Source organism: Pectinophora gossypiella, chromosome 3 (genome assembly GCF_024362695.1).
Source record: "Pectinophora gossypiella chromosome 3, ilPecGoss1.1, whole genome shotgun sequence".
In the NCBI taxonomy this organism is placed as follows: Eukaryota; Metazoa; Arthropoda; class Insecta; order Lepidoptera; family Gelechiidae; genus Pectinophora; species Pectinophora gossypiella.
Window position 1 is genome coordinate 14,254,743 of NC_065406.1, and position 17,188 is coordinate 14,271,930.

The 17,188-nt window shown below is 37.0% G+C and overlaps 1 protein-coding gene across 2 annotated transcripts in view; it reads right to left on the minus strand.

Annotated features, from left to right (window-relative positions):
• The window catches only part of LOC126382062 (adenylyl cyclase 78C), a 212,406-nt gene extending 201,810 nt beyond the window's left edge, over positions 1-10,596 (minus strand). For both annotated transcript variants that reach the window (XM_050031755.1, XM_050031754.1), the window contains exon 1: positions 10,452-10,596. The gene's annotated coding sequence lies outside the window, so the exon portion shown is untranslated. The remainder of the gene's footprint in view (positions 1-10,451) is intronic.
• Between the last annotated feature and the right edge of the window lie 6,592 nt (positions 10,597-17,188).

The window sequence follows — 17,188 nt, forward strand, 5'->3', positions numbered from 1 at the left end:
CATAATCCTTTTCGCATACGTTTTACTTTCCCATAATAACATCTAAGAATACTGGTTTTTTAGGTAAAACTTATTTTTGGACTAATATTTGTTGGTATAAATTTCATTCGCATATAAATAGGTATCCATAATTCTTTTTTAGAATAATAGTGTTTTGTCATAATTTTTACAAGGCATAACAGTAGGTTAGGGTGCAGCGAGGGTGGCCCTCGGGCCACCCCTACGCCGCCAACATGTTTATCTTACACACGAAAAGTATGCTGACCAACAGCATGAAACAGAGTCAAAAAATATAAAAAGTCACAATCATGAACCAAATGCAGCCAAGGAAAAAGTAAGTTTCGGAAATGTTCAAAGTTGTGTCAAAACTTTTCTTATTCGGAGTAAAGTTTTTATGCTTATAATAATTATGCTTATATATCATTACTGTCATTAATTATTATGCTTATAGTAGTTATGAGTTTCAAAATTATGCTTAAAAAAATATGACAAATTAATACTATACGTAACTAATAATAGGACAAGTAACATTATGCCATGGTAAATTATTACATAAAAATTTATGCGTAAAAATAGAGAACCACGTAATTATCATGAATAAACTTGTTGAAGGTCAATGTAACATTTCGAATTTACGTCATTTCGCAAGGTGTTATGGCTGAGGAGAAGAAATGACAAGAAACTGCAACAGCAACACATCTTTTAAATCAAGAGGGTATACATTACAAGTTATTTATAACTAGAGGAACACATTCAATACCAGACATTTTTATCATTTAGTAATCATTAATCTCATAATAAGCTTTTTTACACATGAGTTTTAAATATAAGAGAAAAAACAAAAATATATACTTAAGAAAAAACACGTGATATCAATTATTAATGCTCCAAATTTGAATTTAAACTAAAGTTGAATTCACAAACGACTCGCTTCACGAATCGTTTATCTTTACCAAATTCTTAAAAGCATTTGTTTGCATAATAAAGTACACAGACTTATTAAAGCCGTTATTCGGGTCGCGGGCAGATAACTCGATTAGACGAGTTTAAACTTTCAATTGGGTTGGATTCCTTCATTGTTCTCAAAGGGCAGACTAACAAGATTTAACCACTGAAACATAGGATTGGTCAAAGTTTCAGGGAAACGCTCTTTTGTGCTTTAATCTTGAGACCACTGAACGGTGCAACTATAACTATAACCCAGGAAATAGTTCAATCAAGTGTTCTGCGGAAATACACAGAGACTGAAATAGATACCTAATCCGTATATATTATATCTATCTAGATAGGTAGGTAGTAAGTACCAAGGGTACTTTGGTATCGTGTGAAAACTCGAAATATTCACGCGTCATTATCAACATTTTAGTCATCAATTGACAATTGATCAAAAGAGTTCGTAATTGCATTGCACTTCAGTATTGATATATAACCTTTTCCTGTTTATTACCAGTAGTTGTTCCATAGATACATCTAAACTTCCCAGTAGTACAACTAGTTGGACCAACGAAAGAAGAACTCACTCCAGTTGAGCCAGTGGTAAAGATGTTTCCCCATAGAAAAACCAGTTGAACTATGGGTAACTTTACTTCTCCGTAGTACAACCAGTTGGACATCGCAGTTGTACCACGGGTCGGGAGGGCCTTCCTACACACAAGCGCCCTAAAGATCTTGGCTTAAGTAAGTTAGAATAAATTATTCTTCTATCATTGGTGCTAATTCCAGTATACACCATCTAAGTTTAAGTTACCTATACCTGTAATTTTCTTATCCACCGAAAAACAAAAGACGGGTAAACCGACAGGGATAAAATTTATGGAACACATGTCAATTTTGAGCAGAAAATCCCTATATTTTATATTGGCCGATAACCCAACAGAATTAAGTTGACAGCACACGTCAAATGGGTTTCATATCAGCGAGATACCTTTTTTTTTCTCCGCGTTATTCGTTCATTCAGTCATTCATTTTAAAATTACTAACAGTTATTCTTATTTATTTATTAAATCTTAATACTAAAAATACAATTTGTCAATGCCCTGCAAAACTGTTTAAACAGTTTGTCAGTTGTCAATCATCCGTCCCTTTCCTTTTCGGCGGATAAAAAATTGATGAGTAAGTATAACTTAAACTAAAATTAGGAGGTATCTGCAGGAATCGAGGCCAATAAGTTTATTTTCACTTAAATTAGAATAAGCTTTTCTTAGCGAGCTTATTTTGTATTTTTAAAGAAAAAAGTAATAAAAAAGAAACGTTTATTATATAGGGACACCACAGTAACAAATATAAAACAAAACACGGAATAAAACATAACTTACAATAAAAACACGTAATAAAAACAACTTACACACTAGAGTACAAATAAATAGATTGTTTATTAAGACAAATTGTAATAGAGTGTATGGACTGGTCAACAATTGTGGTGTCCTTTATATAAAAGTGCCTCACTCAGCATAAGCAGCAGCGCGAGCCACGAGCCTGGTATTCTGTGGACCCTACTAGGTGAGGCACGGAAAATTTTGATATATTCATATCATATTTTATATATTCATACCATCTCATAGCTAAAACGAAATATTTATTAATATTAACTTTATGCTAAAACAAACTTGAACGACAGTAGAATAATGCTAACAAACAAAAATATTCCGACTGAGTGAAAAGTTTGTGAACCCTTGTAACGAACGAGTCTGGGCAATTTATGAAGTTAAGGCACAGTCACACAGAGGCGGTATGGCGTATGAGGGGCGCTACAGCTCGGGTGCTTTTTTATCATCTTTCTCCCGTTCTAAGTTAAGAGCCGTGGCCGTTAAGAGTAGCCCAGTTAGAAGAACGTTTGACTCACACTTTGAGTAGCAATTTCGAATTAAGTACAGGTTTGAGTAGCACGCTCACCATAGGCCTAAACCAATCATTTTCGAACTTGTCTTCGAATTCATGTTTGGAACATAAATTATTACTTACCACGTGCTTAGCGGTGAGGAAACCCACATGATATTGAACATTGCTAGGTAAGCGTGAACCACCTGAGGCCTCATCTTACTTACTTCCCGGACCTGAAGATTTGACAAATCCGATTTTTTACAGAAGCGACTACCTGTCTGACATTCCAACCCGTGAAGGGAAAACTTCAAAAACAAATACTTATCAATAATAATTCGAATGTACAAAAAAGTAGGAGCCCTTGGGGAAGGTAATATTTCTCCTGGCAAGCATTTTTCGTCTTTCTTGGTTTCAAGTCCCATAGGTATACCCGAGAAATGCGATTCGAATGTACCTAACCTAACCTGTATTGTTAGTTGGAATGTCAGACAGGTAGTTGCTTCTGTAAAAAAATCGGATAAGTAAGTAAGATATGGCCTCAGATGGTTTACGCTTACCTAGCAATATTTAATGTCTATTTGGTAACGTTCAAGTTTGAATGTATGCGTCCACATGGGAACACGCGTATTGCTCTCACAAATTTCCGCTCCCCAGTCCGCAACCCACGCGGTGCCGTGTCTGTGTACACCAAGCTTAATAGTCTTTGTGTTTCATGTTTTCCTTTGAAAAGGGTGATCGCTCGCAGGCCTGTCTGTTCCTCCTGTCAACCTGAGATACTTTCAGATGACCCTAGAAATTTCAATACAACTCGTTTTATATACTTTTGTTCAAACCACATCGTATACATTTCTGGCAAGGGCGTCGGGTTTTAATATTTATTATTTGTATAAAAGTTAGGTACCTAAGTAATACCCACTTCTCTGCCAGACTAAGAAGGTAATAAAATAACGGATTTAGAATATTTACTCTTTTTTTACATTGTTTTAAGTTTACGCGGTTATTATCATAATTAAAGCTCATAATAAGGGGTTCTTACCGCGTTTAAATGGAGATATGAGACTCCCGATATTTCGACACTGTTGCAAGTGCCATGATCACGGGATGACTGATGAGATTGGAGTGGAGTAGGCAAAGAAAGAGGGTAGACAGATATGTCTGCCCGTAGAAAATTATGGATCTACCTAAGTACTCCACTTCAACAGTGTCGAAATATCGGGAGTCTCATATCTCCATTTAAACGCGGTAAGAATCCGTTATTATGTGCTTTAATTACTCTTTTTTTGATGTGAAATATTATAGGTTTGCCTCAAATAGTATGACCGAACAAATGAAGAGCGTTGACGGCTCTCACTAGGTACAAAAATGTTAGACAATAAGCTTGAGGGTGTGTAGAATACTTTCAGGTTCACTAGTATTCAATTTACTACACGAAAAACTAAACAAGTGAACGATTCAAAAAGTCCCTTTGAACTATGCTGCAGAGCAATCGAAATATTTCATTGTTTTGTCCGAGAAGCGTTACACGAATGAATGAAAAGAAAAGAATGTTCAATCGCCAAGTCCAAGGTTTTCTTTAAAACAACTATAGTGCAGTCGTATAGTTCAATGAGTGACCGACGCAATGGCATTCGTTTGATTGATCTCTCGCCAATATAAACAAGTGAATGCTTACAAAGTCTGTCAGGAAATAGTCATTGTAATAGATCTTTCTTTTACACGACATCAAAGGAAGACGTAGATTGATGTAGGTCAGATTACGTTCCTTTATTTTAGAATGAACCCACTTCGTTTCCTAAGGGTCAATCACAAAAAAGTCGATTTTTTGGGGTCAATTTACTTTACGAATGTTCCCATATTGTAGAAGGGTTAAGTGTCACTTATCACTTCGTAGGAATTTAAGCGCTAAAGGGATGGAAGAAATCATATAATCAAGGATTTCATTTCAAACATTTCTGAGGAGTTAAAATGGCCACATCGAAGCAATTCATCTAAGAAAGCAATATTGCAATTTGACATTTGCGCATATAAAAGTAAATGCGCAATGCAAACAAATGTCAAATAGCAATATTGCTTTCTTAGATGAATTGCTTCGATGTGGCCATTTTAACCTCCTGTTCTTTTTACGCTTGCTCAGTTTATAAAAGGATGTTTAACTCCAGTTTACAGACATAGGTATGTTTATGATTCAACTCGCTGAACTATTCTATCTACGTCTTCTAAAGTCAGTATCTTACTAGGACACCATGGTTGCGCTACAAGCGGGTTATGGAGCGGTTGTCGGCAACAAATTTGTTGCGTAACCAAGAGAGGTACCTTTAAAGGCGTGTGCCCTCTACGCCGTATCATACTAGGACGCTACCATACCATACCCACTGCAAAGGTGCAACCCCGTTCCATATGTACCGAGAATTCTGGCCGGTCCGTGCATAGCACCCTACGGTGTTGGTCGATGAGAACGGTTGCGAACGTTGCGCCATTGAAATTCATACAAAGAAAATGTTTTTAGTCTGTGTCGGGACAGATAAGGTCCTAGTATGATATGGTGTATTGGGCACAGACCTTTATACAACTACAAACATCATGTTGATGGCGCGACCGTGGTGGCGCCAATCTCTGGTCGCCTAATGAGGTATAGGGCCCTAAACACAGCGACGATAACGAGTGTTGCCAATTACTCTATTCTATTCTATTTTCTTGTTTCTGGCTACATGTTGCCAATTATGTCTCGTATGAAGACGCGCCAGCGTGTTTATGTGTGGACGCGTTCATAAATAAAACCCCGATCAATACAAAATATACTTACGTAGAAAAACTCCCTTCTTGTCAATTTTGCATCAGTTCGTATGAAGCCATTCGTTTCATTCATTATACAGACCGCTTAGGTGAGTGCGGGATTCCCTGTCGACCTCTGTTTTCCTTAAGACTGTCTGAACCATTTGAAGGTTACCATGATTCGGCATTTTCGAGACATCCAGTGTGGTAAGCGACCACATCGACATTTTCCATCAGGCAAATAATATTCCACGCGATTCCTTATCGAGTTCTGTGCAGACTTTGAAAAAAGAACAAAATAAATACTTAAACCAGAAAACAAAACCTTTTTTGTATAGGTATGCTTATTCCACATAGAAACTCCTTCGGGAATACAATTGTAATGCTATGTTATGTTGTTGTTTTTTTGTGTTTTGGGAAGTTTGGATACTTAGAAGACATGTTACAATCACTCTTACTTAGTAAGACACCATAAAATAGATACAATTCGGTATGTAAAGAATTTGAAGGTACTTATTTTTAAATAAAAGAGTTAGCTATTAAACTTGAATATTTTTGCTTTTCATCCAGTAAGAGTAATTATTTTTATAAGTAAGTATTTTTTTTTAAAGTCTCTTAATGTAGGCTGAATGACTTTTATGCCTCTGCCTTTGCTTAGTTTGTATTAAAATATTAATATTGACGTTTTTTAGGGTGTTTTTGTGCCCAATTTGTAGGCGGTCCCTAAGAGTACACAGGTCCATTAAAGATATAAATAAATACAATTTCGTTATTTTTTCATTTCATAATTAATTTTGAATAATTTATGCTTCTAATAAATCTGATGAGGGTTAGTGATGGTCATTGTTATTTGAGTTATTTCATTAAGCTTGTTAAAACCGCACATTCTTAGAACACTTCACCTTAGTGATGAACACGGATTAAATTAAATTTTATTTATTATAAACGGCATTTGGTCATGTCTATGTCGGCTCGTCTGAGAGGAAAAATAATTGAAACAATTAATCGACCCTAGTGGGAAATCGTCGACCACGCCGGCGGGGTCGGTATCGGGGTCCTATTCCTTATACATATATCGAATTACCTAACTAGCTACGTAGTTTTAGCGAACCACTTGTGTTAGACAATCGCACGGATAACTTCACGCCCACGAGATGACAGGCACGTCTGAGGATGTTTAGGAAAAATAAACATGATGGATTGATACCTTAAAATTACCATCTAATAAAAAGCTATGTAAAATTGTGTAGTTTAATATAAAATGTTGTGCAAATAACAATATAAATATTTTTTTATTATTTGACATAAATGAAGCTTGTTGCTTATAAGATTTGTTTTTTGACGTAGCTTGAGAATGAGATAGTTCTTACACCCCATTGTGCTATGATAGTGATCCCCCATTTGTACCGGCGTCTATTTTCTCCGTAATATGACAGGTACCTACAAGCTAATGTATTGTTATCGATGGAAACTTATCTCCTGATAATGCCCTGTTTTGAAAGCTTTGCTAGGTACGCACTACAGAACGAACAGATAAAGTATTTTGGAACCAGAGTAGGTACTTATTGCAAGTAGGTAGGCACGTGAATTAAATTATCTTGACTTGCTCCATTGAGGATTTTATACGTAGTACGGTCACGACGAGCACTAATATGTATACACTTTGAAACCATGTCATATTAACTTTTTTGACAAATTAAACCGTAAGTCTCATTAAATGTCAAATATGATAGTGCGACAGGATTCTAAAGTGGGTACATGATATTGCTCATGACTGTACCGAACTATTGCCACACCCCGGACACTTCATACAAACAACCTCGTTTTACACAGACACCACACATTGACGTTATCGTACATGCGTATCTATGTGTGTGACGTCTGACGCCATATGATTCAAGTCTAAACTGTGCTTAAGGAGGGGTGAGGTGAGCTCAGACGCTGGTGGGGAGCGGAGAGTTGCCGATCTATACGTAGTATTATTCCTTATTCTATGCTATCGCTTAATGTGTAGCCGTATTTTTAAATCGTTCGTTTTCGATTCGCGTACGTGTAATTTATTATTTATTTGTGCACAATTAAACAGACACAAGGAATATACAAAGAAAACAGAAAGTACGGGTAAGCTTATCTCTAAACAAAGAGATTTTTTCCAACTGACCTACGTGATGAGAGAGACATTCAACATATAATATTATCCATTATTTACTTATATACCCATTTCACGTAGCACATCAAAACTAGTCATTAGCAAGATGAGACAGGTATATATTTTCGCACTTGAGTGTTGGGGACGAACGATTAAAAACGATCCCTGTGGGTTTACGTCACAGTTTCATATTTACTTTTAACAATAGTGGTATTGGTAGGTATGTAGGTATCCACTGAATTCGATTTTGTAAGTTTGAATTCATATTTGGAACATAGACTCAAACTCAAAATAGTTACCTACACTTTGAATCGTCAATTATAGGTACATAATTTTTTTTATTTTTTTATTGGCTTCTCACATCCCATATGTATCTATTGCCGATATTTGATATCACGATATTAAGAATTTGTGCCCGGTTAATTGTAATGCTCTCGCCGTATTAAATGGGACTTAAATATAGCTGGCGAAGAGTTGATTTACTATACACCTCTGCCTACCCTTTTGGGGATGCAGGCGTGATGCTGTATTGTTTATAACGTTAGTTTTACATATTAATTCTGTCTTTAACATCCTGTATTTACTCAGCTCGAATTATTCAACGAACATATCATAGAAGGAAAATAACTTCAAGGAAATATCATTAAAAACCGTGTAACTAACAGTTACGTCTTAAAATAGCTTTTACTACAGAATAGGTTAGTTTCCAACTAGTCAAATCAGTTACTTTTTACTAAACGTCAAAACACGAAATTACTACTTATTGAATTTGTATGCAAAAGCAACCTGTGACGTCATAGAAAAACGTGATAAAATATCGCACTTATTATTCTTTATTACTTATTATTATTTCTCCCCCCCTGTTATGTATGTTATTATTTCTCATTAAAATTTATAAATAAGTTATTTAATAGAAAAAGGATTAAAACTATACTACTAAAACTAAATTCTTATTCTTGCGTTTATTACCTATTCTTATTTTTTGTAAACTTGTTTATTACTGTTTTTTATTATTGTTTCTAATAAAATCATTAAAAAAAAATTAACCACAAAAAAAAAAAAATAGAAAAATAAAACGTTTTTGTCTACTTTAGATCTGTTTTTATTTGTAAGTAATCATAATTTCATATTTTATCTTTGACCTAAGAAACTACCCAATTCTTACAATATTTACGTATTTTATTTGCAGTCTTTTTTTGACATGACTTATTGTAGATTTGCCGTCAATGGTGCTAACTACTTGGTCGGACAAATGAGGAGCGCTAAGGGCTGTCACCTAGAGTACAAAACTGAGGATGCTAAGTTGGGCGCGAACCTCGGCTTAGGGCCTCGTTTGAGATGATTATATTTGAAAGAATTAATCGACCCTAGCGCGCCGATAGCGATAAGCGCTGGATATTATTATGGGATATCGTCGACCACGCCGGCATGGCATTGTCGGTATCGGGGTCCTGACTTTGTATAGTCTAAGACCATCTAAGATAGGAGAAATTACCTACTTAGCTACCAACTATTGACAAAACAATGAATACTTTGCGAATAAATGACTGGTTTCATTTTGATTTGATTTTTACCCGAAAATGTGACAGTGGGTAGCCGTGGTAGCCCAATCGGTAGAACGCTTGACTCTTAATTTGAGGTCGCAGGTTCGCATCCTAGCATGAGCCAATGATTTTCGAATTTGATTATCACGTGCTCAGCGGTGAAGGAAATCATCGTGCGAAACTCACATTCCAGACTCATAAATGTATTTGGGAGGTGTGCGACTTAACCTAAATTGAACTGGTTTTCTTTTCGCGGGTGGGAAGGTCAGTCCTGTGAAATCTTCAGGTTAGGTAAGCGAACCCCGTGAAAAATTAAATAACCCTAGGGAGATGATGATGATGATGGATGTGAAAGTAGGTACCTACCTACATACCTATATGTATATATACCTGTGTTGCATACGTTTGGTATAACTTAGATAATCGAAGGTTACAGAAATAGACTTGCCACTAAATAGTATGCTTATTTAGCATAGATACTTTAATATTGTATGGTATGATATCAAATCTCGCGACAGTCGATTTATGAGCATTCCAGTAGTAATAAATCGACTTTCGAGCGATTTGATACCACACATCGGACACTTCATACGAAAATCTCATTCTTACCGTGTGTCGATTAACGCGTAAGTGCAAGCGAGACACAGTCCGCGTGCTCTCCCACTTACTCCTTTGAGACCGATCATTTAAGACTTAAAGTTAAAGCCATAAGGGCGAGGTCGCCGCTTGATTCGAATTGTTACGGGACGGAGAGTTACCGTTCTATGTATTACTCTTTATTCTATGTCAATACCTAAGTTAATCAGATTCGAATCGACTTTGTTTTTTTTTTTATTTATTATGATGTAAAGACGTTTGCGAGGGCCGTCTACTATACTTACATGTGTATAATTTCTTGTGTATATTATTTTCTGTGCCTTCTTCCACACTTATTTAACTGCCCACCATATTTACCTAAACAAACGCACAACAGTTTCTGAACTAATTAACTGACTTATTTTTTATACTTTCATGATAACATTTTGAAATTAAATTCTAATACACCCATAAATCAATCGACAATAACACATACAGCCGAACTTGCCGACAGGCTAAACGATAATCCAGTAAAATCCTTATTAAAACTAAACCCACAAAAATGCTATAAGTTAATACTTAACACTTACCAAAACACGTTATTTATCCCATCAAGCTTGTTCACTTTTGATAATTTTACACACTTAAACTCACTTTGTAAATATTCACTTCAGAAAAAGTTTTATTTCACTTTCTGACGTTTATTTTCGCGGGAAAACAGAGTGCGTCCGTCCGTTCGCGCGTTTCCCGTTTCACTGGCGACTTCGTTCATTTGTTTTCAGTCCGCGGCCACAATTTTTCCTACAATAAATTCAGGGATTAAGCCCAGCCTATGGATTAATGATCTCATGGTCGGTGATTTTTCACGGACATAGAGTTATTAGGTAATTAGTCGGGTGGATAAGTGGGTTCATATAAGGTCCCCTGGATCTAATAGTTTCATCTATTACGAGGAACGATTCAATTGGTACTTTTCTGGTAGCATTGATTGAGTCTAGCTTGTCACTGTGGACTTGTTAGGGTAAGTAAACAATATTTTCACAGATCACAAACCACACATTCTTCAAAAGTATACTAGTGTAAGTACTTATAGGTATATCGTAACATCTTGCATTGAAAAGGTGTCTAGATGATTGGCAGAAGGTAAGTATACTTACCTACTTTCAGTTTATTAATGTTTGAATTTGCATTTTTTGACTGTGTTATTGTAGATTTGACGCATATGGCATTAACTTCTCGGCCGGAGAAATCTCTCATACAAAACTTTAAGACATCAGGCCTGAGGGTGCCTAGCTGGGGGCCAACCTGGGGTTTGAATCATAAATTATTGCGGAATTTTAAGATTTTTAAGATGATTGTCTAATCAAATCCGAACCCCAAATATATATAACATTTGTTGGTAGGAAGGATCTGTCTAGATAGAGAAGATAGGATCTAGACAGATCCTTCCTACCAACAAATGTTATATAATTTGGGGTTCGTCCTTTGCATAAGTACGTATAAGTACCTACATAATACATGGCAATCTGCGCCGTGCTTATTTGAACACGTGCACGATGTTTATCTTCGAGGTGCCCACTGATTGTGTCTTCGGTGACTTCTCTCCGTAAACACACTGTTCAGGAAAAACTCGTATTAACTATACTTACCAAGTTGAAGAGAATAACAAGGAATATACCGAAGATACCCACTGCTTACCCACTATTTATTATATTATAAGGATGCGTTGGTCCCGGTTACTACTTACTGATGTAAGTACGTAGTCGTTACACGAGTCATGTCAGGGGTCTTTGGCGGCCCAATAGTAACTCTGACACGTCGTGTGATCGAATCGTGTGAGTTGTGAGGTGGATTACCAACCTCATCAACCCACACGATAGAAGAAGATTATAAGGATCAAAGGGGAAATCGAATTCAATAGTATCGGCAACTTGTGTTATGTGTGATTTATGAGTAGATATGGTTATTAACTAAGTTGACGGTTCTTACAGAAACAGGTTCATATAATAATTATTTATAAGATGTTTATTTATTTAGATAACTGAGATCCATTTGTATCAGTAACAATTTGCTTACAGATTATGATTAACCTCTCATATGCCGAGATACCAGACACAATAGATTTTACATTGTGTCTGGTCGAGATCCGCGTTCCGGCGTTCGAAAGATTAATAACACACTTCACAATACAAATTCAATATACATTCCGAGTAAGTAAGTTTGACCGTAGGTACCCACCACTGTACCCACAATACAGCGTGGGTAGCATCTGTAGAACCCCCTTGACCAGACCCACCCAGTGTTTCAAGATATGACAGACACTGCTAGGTAATTGTTTCGTACAAGGCTTCAGGATAATGTTGTCGCTGGTGGGCACATGACTTCCGTAAATCATCCGGAAGGGGGCTCAATTTACGGGTAGGTACGATTCAACGTCGATGTCCGTCTGCCTTTCTTTTTTGTTCCTTAATCTTACCTTCTGCCAAGAATACTAAATTACATTTGTGTAATAAATTAAATTACCTAAAGGCTGAAATTAAACAAAGCTACCAGCAAAAAATGGGCCCTATTTGAATTAAGCTGCCTAAGTAATGAGAGTCAGTAGCCATTTGGTAACTGTAATGCTCCGACCAACATAGCGGACCTAATTAGATAATAACCTGGCTACTTGCATTGAATCAACATTACTCCGTGTAATTTACTTGGCCGCGACATATCGCTAATTTGAGATTTTACAGGCAGATAAGGCAGTAAGAGACATTTTTTTTGATGACTTATTGTAGATTTGCCGCAGATGGCATTAACTACTTGGCCGGACAAATGGGGAGCGCTGAAGGCTCTCACCCGGTACAACGTTTAAGACTACAGGCCCGAGGGTGCCCAGTTGGGCTCGAACCTCAGCTCAGGGCGTCGTCTGAGAGGAAAAATATTTGAAAGTTAATCGACCCTAGTGGGTCGACAGCGATCAGCGCTGATTGAGGGAAGTCGTCGACCACGCCGGCGGCAGTAAGAGACAGTACACTATTAAAGCAAAGTGATTAATGAGAGACTTTAATGAGGCCCTATCCTTGGAGATTATGATCTGAATCTATTTATTGACTTACTAAACCTAAGCCCGAAAACTTTTAGCCACTACTTGAGACATAGCCACCAGTCATCAGGAAACTTTTCAGCCGCTGCTCTTGATGGACATGGAAGCCCTGTCTATGTTTACCCTAGTAGGAAATAAGCGGGAGTTTATATACCTATGTATGTTGCTATTAGCTACCGAAGACAGATGATGATAAATCATAGAAAACCCTCTTAATAATAAAAATCTATTCAACCCACTAGCATAGAATAAATAATACTCAATACTGCGTTTAGAACGGTAACAAACCCCCCCCCCCCCCCCCCCCCGCATCGGCGCCGACTTCGATCATATCATGGTATAAGAAAACCCAGGTACTTCTGTTCAAAAATGACAGCCAACATTTCAAGGTTACCCAGCTGACGTCATCTCACCCTGCAATGTCATTTTGTAGAAGATAAAAATTACGTACGACCAATGTTTTTATATTTCCTTTGCAAGGTTTGACCGTGGATCATATTATGGTGCCGTATGGTCTTCTTATACCATGGATCATATGGTGCGTGGATTAGATTGTTACTTTACGGTCACACGGTAAGAATGTCATTTTTGTATGGAGTGTCCAAGGTGTAGCCGTAAGCCGTTGAGGAGTAAGGGAGCGCTGATTGTCTGTCTCGCTCGCACGCACGGTATAACGCGGCACACGGTAAAAATGAGCTTTATATGAAGTGTCCAGGATGCGGCTCTACACGACACGACCGTATCCGCTGGACAGCCCGATTAAATTAGCTATTGAATTTGAAATGAAAGCCCCCTTTACCCTCGTCAACATAATTAAATTATAAGCCCGGCATCATTCCAGACTGCATATTACCTTCATTATAATGTTCGCACTTTAGCACACCCGCTGTTGTCATGCAATTTATCAGTCTTATTTATTGGATTCCACACCAAACCGATTACAGGGAAAATTCAGAGGGTTGGTATTAGAAGGATTTTATTATCAATCGAGTCACTATACGTGAATTACCTGTGTTCTGCATATATAGTACAATTTCAATGAATTTCAATTTAATTTATTCCGTAATCAATATACATTGTGTTGGAATGTCTTACAAAATAAATAGATTACAAATTACAATTTAGGAATCACAATTGTAGGGATATAAATGTCAACTTAAAAATATAATAGTCATGATGAGATTTGATTACATACTTACATTCATACACAGTACAGAGGAAATACAGGGGAGGAGACAGGAATTCGTAGGGACAGGAGATCTAGTACGGCTTTGAAATAGACTACTCTGGGGGCCATCCCAGTTTCAGTTCTAGGTATGGGCAACCCCCAAAATTTATTGTTTTTTTTTTCTATTTTTGGGTGAAAACACAGAATTACATCTACTGACCAAGTTTCAACAGTATAGCTCTTATAGTTTCGGAAAAAAGTGGCTGTAACATACGGACGGACAGACGGATGGACGGGCGGACAGTCAGCTCCGTTTTTGCCATTTGGCTACGGAATCCTAAAAAGGAGTAACGTAAACGTGGTGGTGACAAAAATAAAAATCAATTGAATTTCAACTCTCCATATAATCATATAAACTTTACAAATAGAAGCATCACACACTGTGTTACCCGCGCCGTTTACGAACATCAAAAGCATTTACTGACTTATACTGACAACACTGACCAATGAGGAATCTAGTAATTTTAACGTTTTTGATACACTTTACACTAGTATTGTAAGATGTTAACTCGAAACTTCCCCCACTCGACTCGGCCTCGACTTAAGGACTTAGCGAAGACTGAAGACATTTTCTGGGTGCTTCTCCAAAAAAGATTAAGATGACCAAAGACTTGATTGAAGATTACCTACTGAAGACGTTACTACTCAAAAATTACAAAAGCAAAATGATATCACTAAAGACATTATTTATCGAATTATACATGAAGTTATAAAATTGAAAACCTGTTACCTGAAGAGTGAAGACTGAAAAGATTAAGATGACCAAAGACTAGGCTATATGGGATGGGCTAACTTCTCTTTGCCTGCCCGAATGGGCAAATAAAAAAATAATTATTGAGGACTTAGCTCACTGGAGTCGAGCATATTATACTGTCAACAAAATGATACGATGATGACGTCATGCCTCCACTCAACCTCGAGATACGGTTGAGGCGACATCTAAGAATACCGATTTTGAGCGGAGTTCGAAGTTTTCCTAAAGATCGCCTCAACTAAGGCCTAAGTCGAGGGACTTTCGAGTTAACATCTTGGAATATGGGTGTTAGTCTGTCAAAAAATCAACCACACTGCGGCTTACAATATCCCTTAAAGTATTTCTCAAATGTTGCCAGTATATATTACAATGCAATTAAATAAATAATATTTACAATACAATAACAATAAAATTACTTTCCTTGCATAAATTTCCAACTGTTTAGTTCATTTGTTAAATTCGAATCTGTAAGTAAACCAATTGTATCTAAGTACTGTTGTTTTTTTTATACTTCTAGTCATGATTTACATACACGTGTGCGACTAAAAGCGTTCATTCGGATACATTTCTCAACAGTGATTTTAATATAATTTACTAAATATTTACCTTGCAATGCAACATACATTTTCCTGAACATAGTTCCAGCACCGCTATTACTAAAAACAGTATTTAATTAGCTTCATCTACAAGTCACAAAGTCCTAAAAGCCGTAAATATGACTATATTGGTCTGTACTTGGTATTGGTATTGGTATTCGCGGGCCGGTTTCCGCAACTGGTCTGTACTTATTATTACTTTATCCCCAAACACTACTATTTTCCACATTCGTATAAGTTTGAAAAAACTTATAATTGTATCGACAAGTTAATTTCTAGTCAAAGACTTTGTGACCATATGCCGTTCCCGGAATTGTTTCCAAAGTGGGAATGTTTCCGTTGAAAAACTCTTTAATAACTGCTTTTCTTTTTTCAAACTGTTATTTCTTGTACTCTGGTCTTATCTGCCTAAAGGTTAGGTAATAAACCTCTTTTTACATACGTTTTGCGCCTTTTACTGACGGGAACGTTCCCAAAGTGGGCACATTCTCTGGAACGGCACATCACTGTTTGTGACTCATAAATCGCCAAGTCAACAGAGAATGTTTTCTTAAAAGATTAAAACTATCTTTTATCTTTGTGTGTAAAGCTTAAGCCTCAGGTAGCGATCTTCGTCATAATTACGAGTAATTAATAATGACCTAAGTGATACGGTTTTAAAACCGAAATTAACATTCAATGTTGACTTGGTGCAAATAATATTGCTAATTATATTAGATAACTTCTAAAAAGCGACCGCACACTAAATGGAGACGCTTTTTCATAGTACATTCTATGAACAAGAAAGACTACACTAGATTACCAGCAATAAATGCTAAACACTTTTATTATAGTTTCTTTTCTTAGTCACTCAGTGCGCGGTCGAAAATAGGACTACGCTCATTGCTAATAACAGCATAAAAAATTTGGCATTCGCATAAGGAATCGTTCAACACAACACATAAACTTACGACTAGCGAGTTAAACTTTAAACAGCCAAACAGGCTATGCGCTTCGACTAAGGACGCGCATATACTACAAAATCGTGGTATAACAAATAACATACAACGCAAATTCCCAGTGCAAATTATACCAAGCAAAGAGAATGCAATCACTGGTACCAAGTAGGACCCCGATACCGACCGCGCCGCCGTGGCCAACGATTTCCCTCAATCAGCGCTTATCGCTATCGACCCACTAGGGTCGAATAATTATTTCTAATATTTTTCCACTCAGACGACGCCCTGAGCCGAGGTTCGCGCCCAACTGGGCACCCTCAAGCCTGTTGTCTTAAACGTTGTACCGGGTGAGAGCCTTCAGCGCTCCCCATTTGTCCAGCCAAGTAAGTAATTAATGCCATCTGCGGCAAATCTACAATAAGTCATCAAAAAAACAAAAACTGGTACCAAGTGTGACCACAAAAATAATCTAAATCTCTACGTTTCATGACCACAATATGATAGATAAAACCAAGTGAATTACATTCTCTTTGGTCACAGACTCGGTGAATGCATGAGAAATGTCAGGTGCCTCTGACGGCTCAATAATAAGATCGCTTATCGACATTACAACCCACACGATAGAAAAAGTAATGAGGATAAAAACTGCTTACTTCTTCCATCAGGTGTCGCTACTGTTGAGTATTCTAAAATTTTGGACAGTTCCCCATACTATTTGAG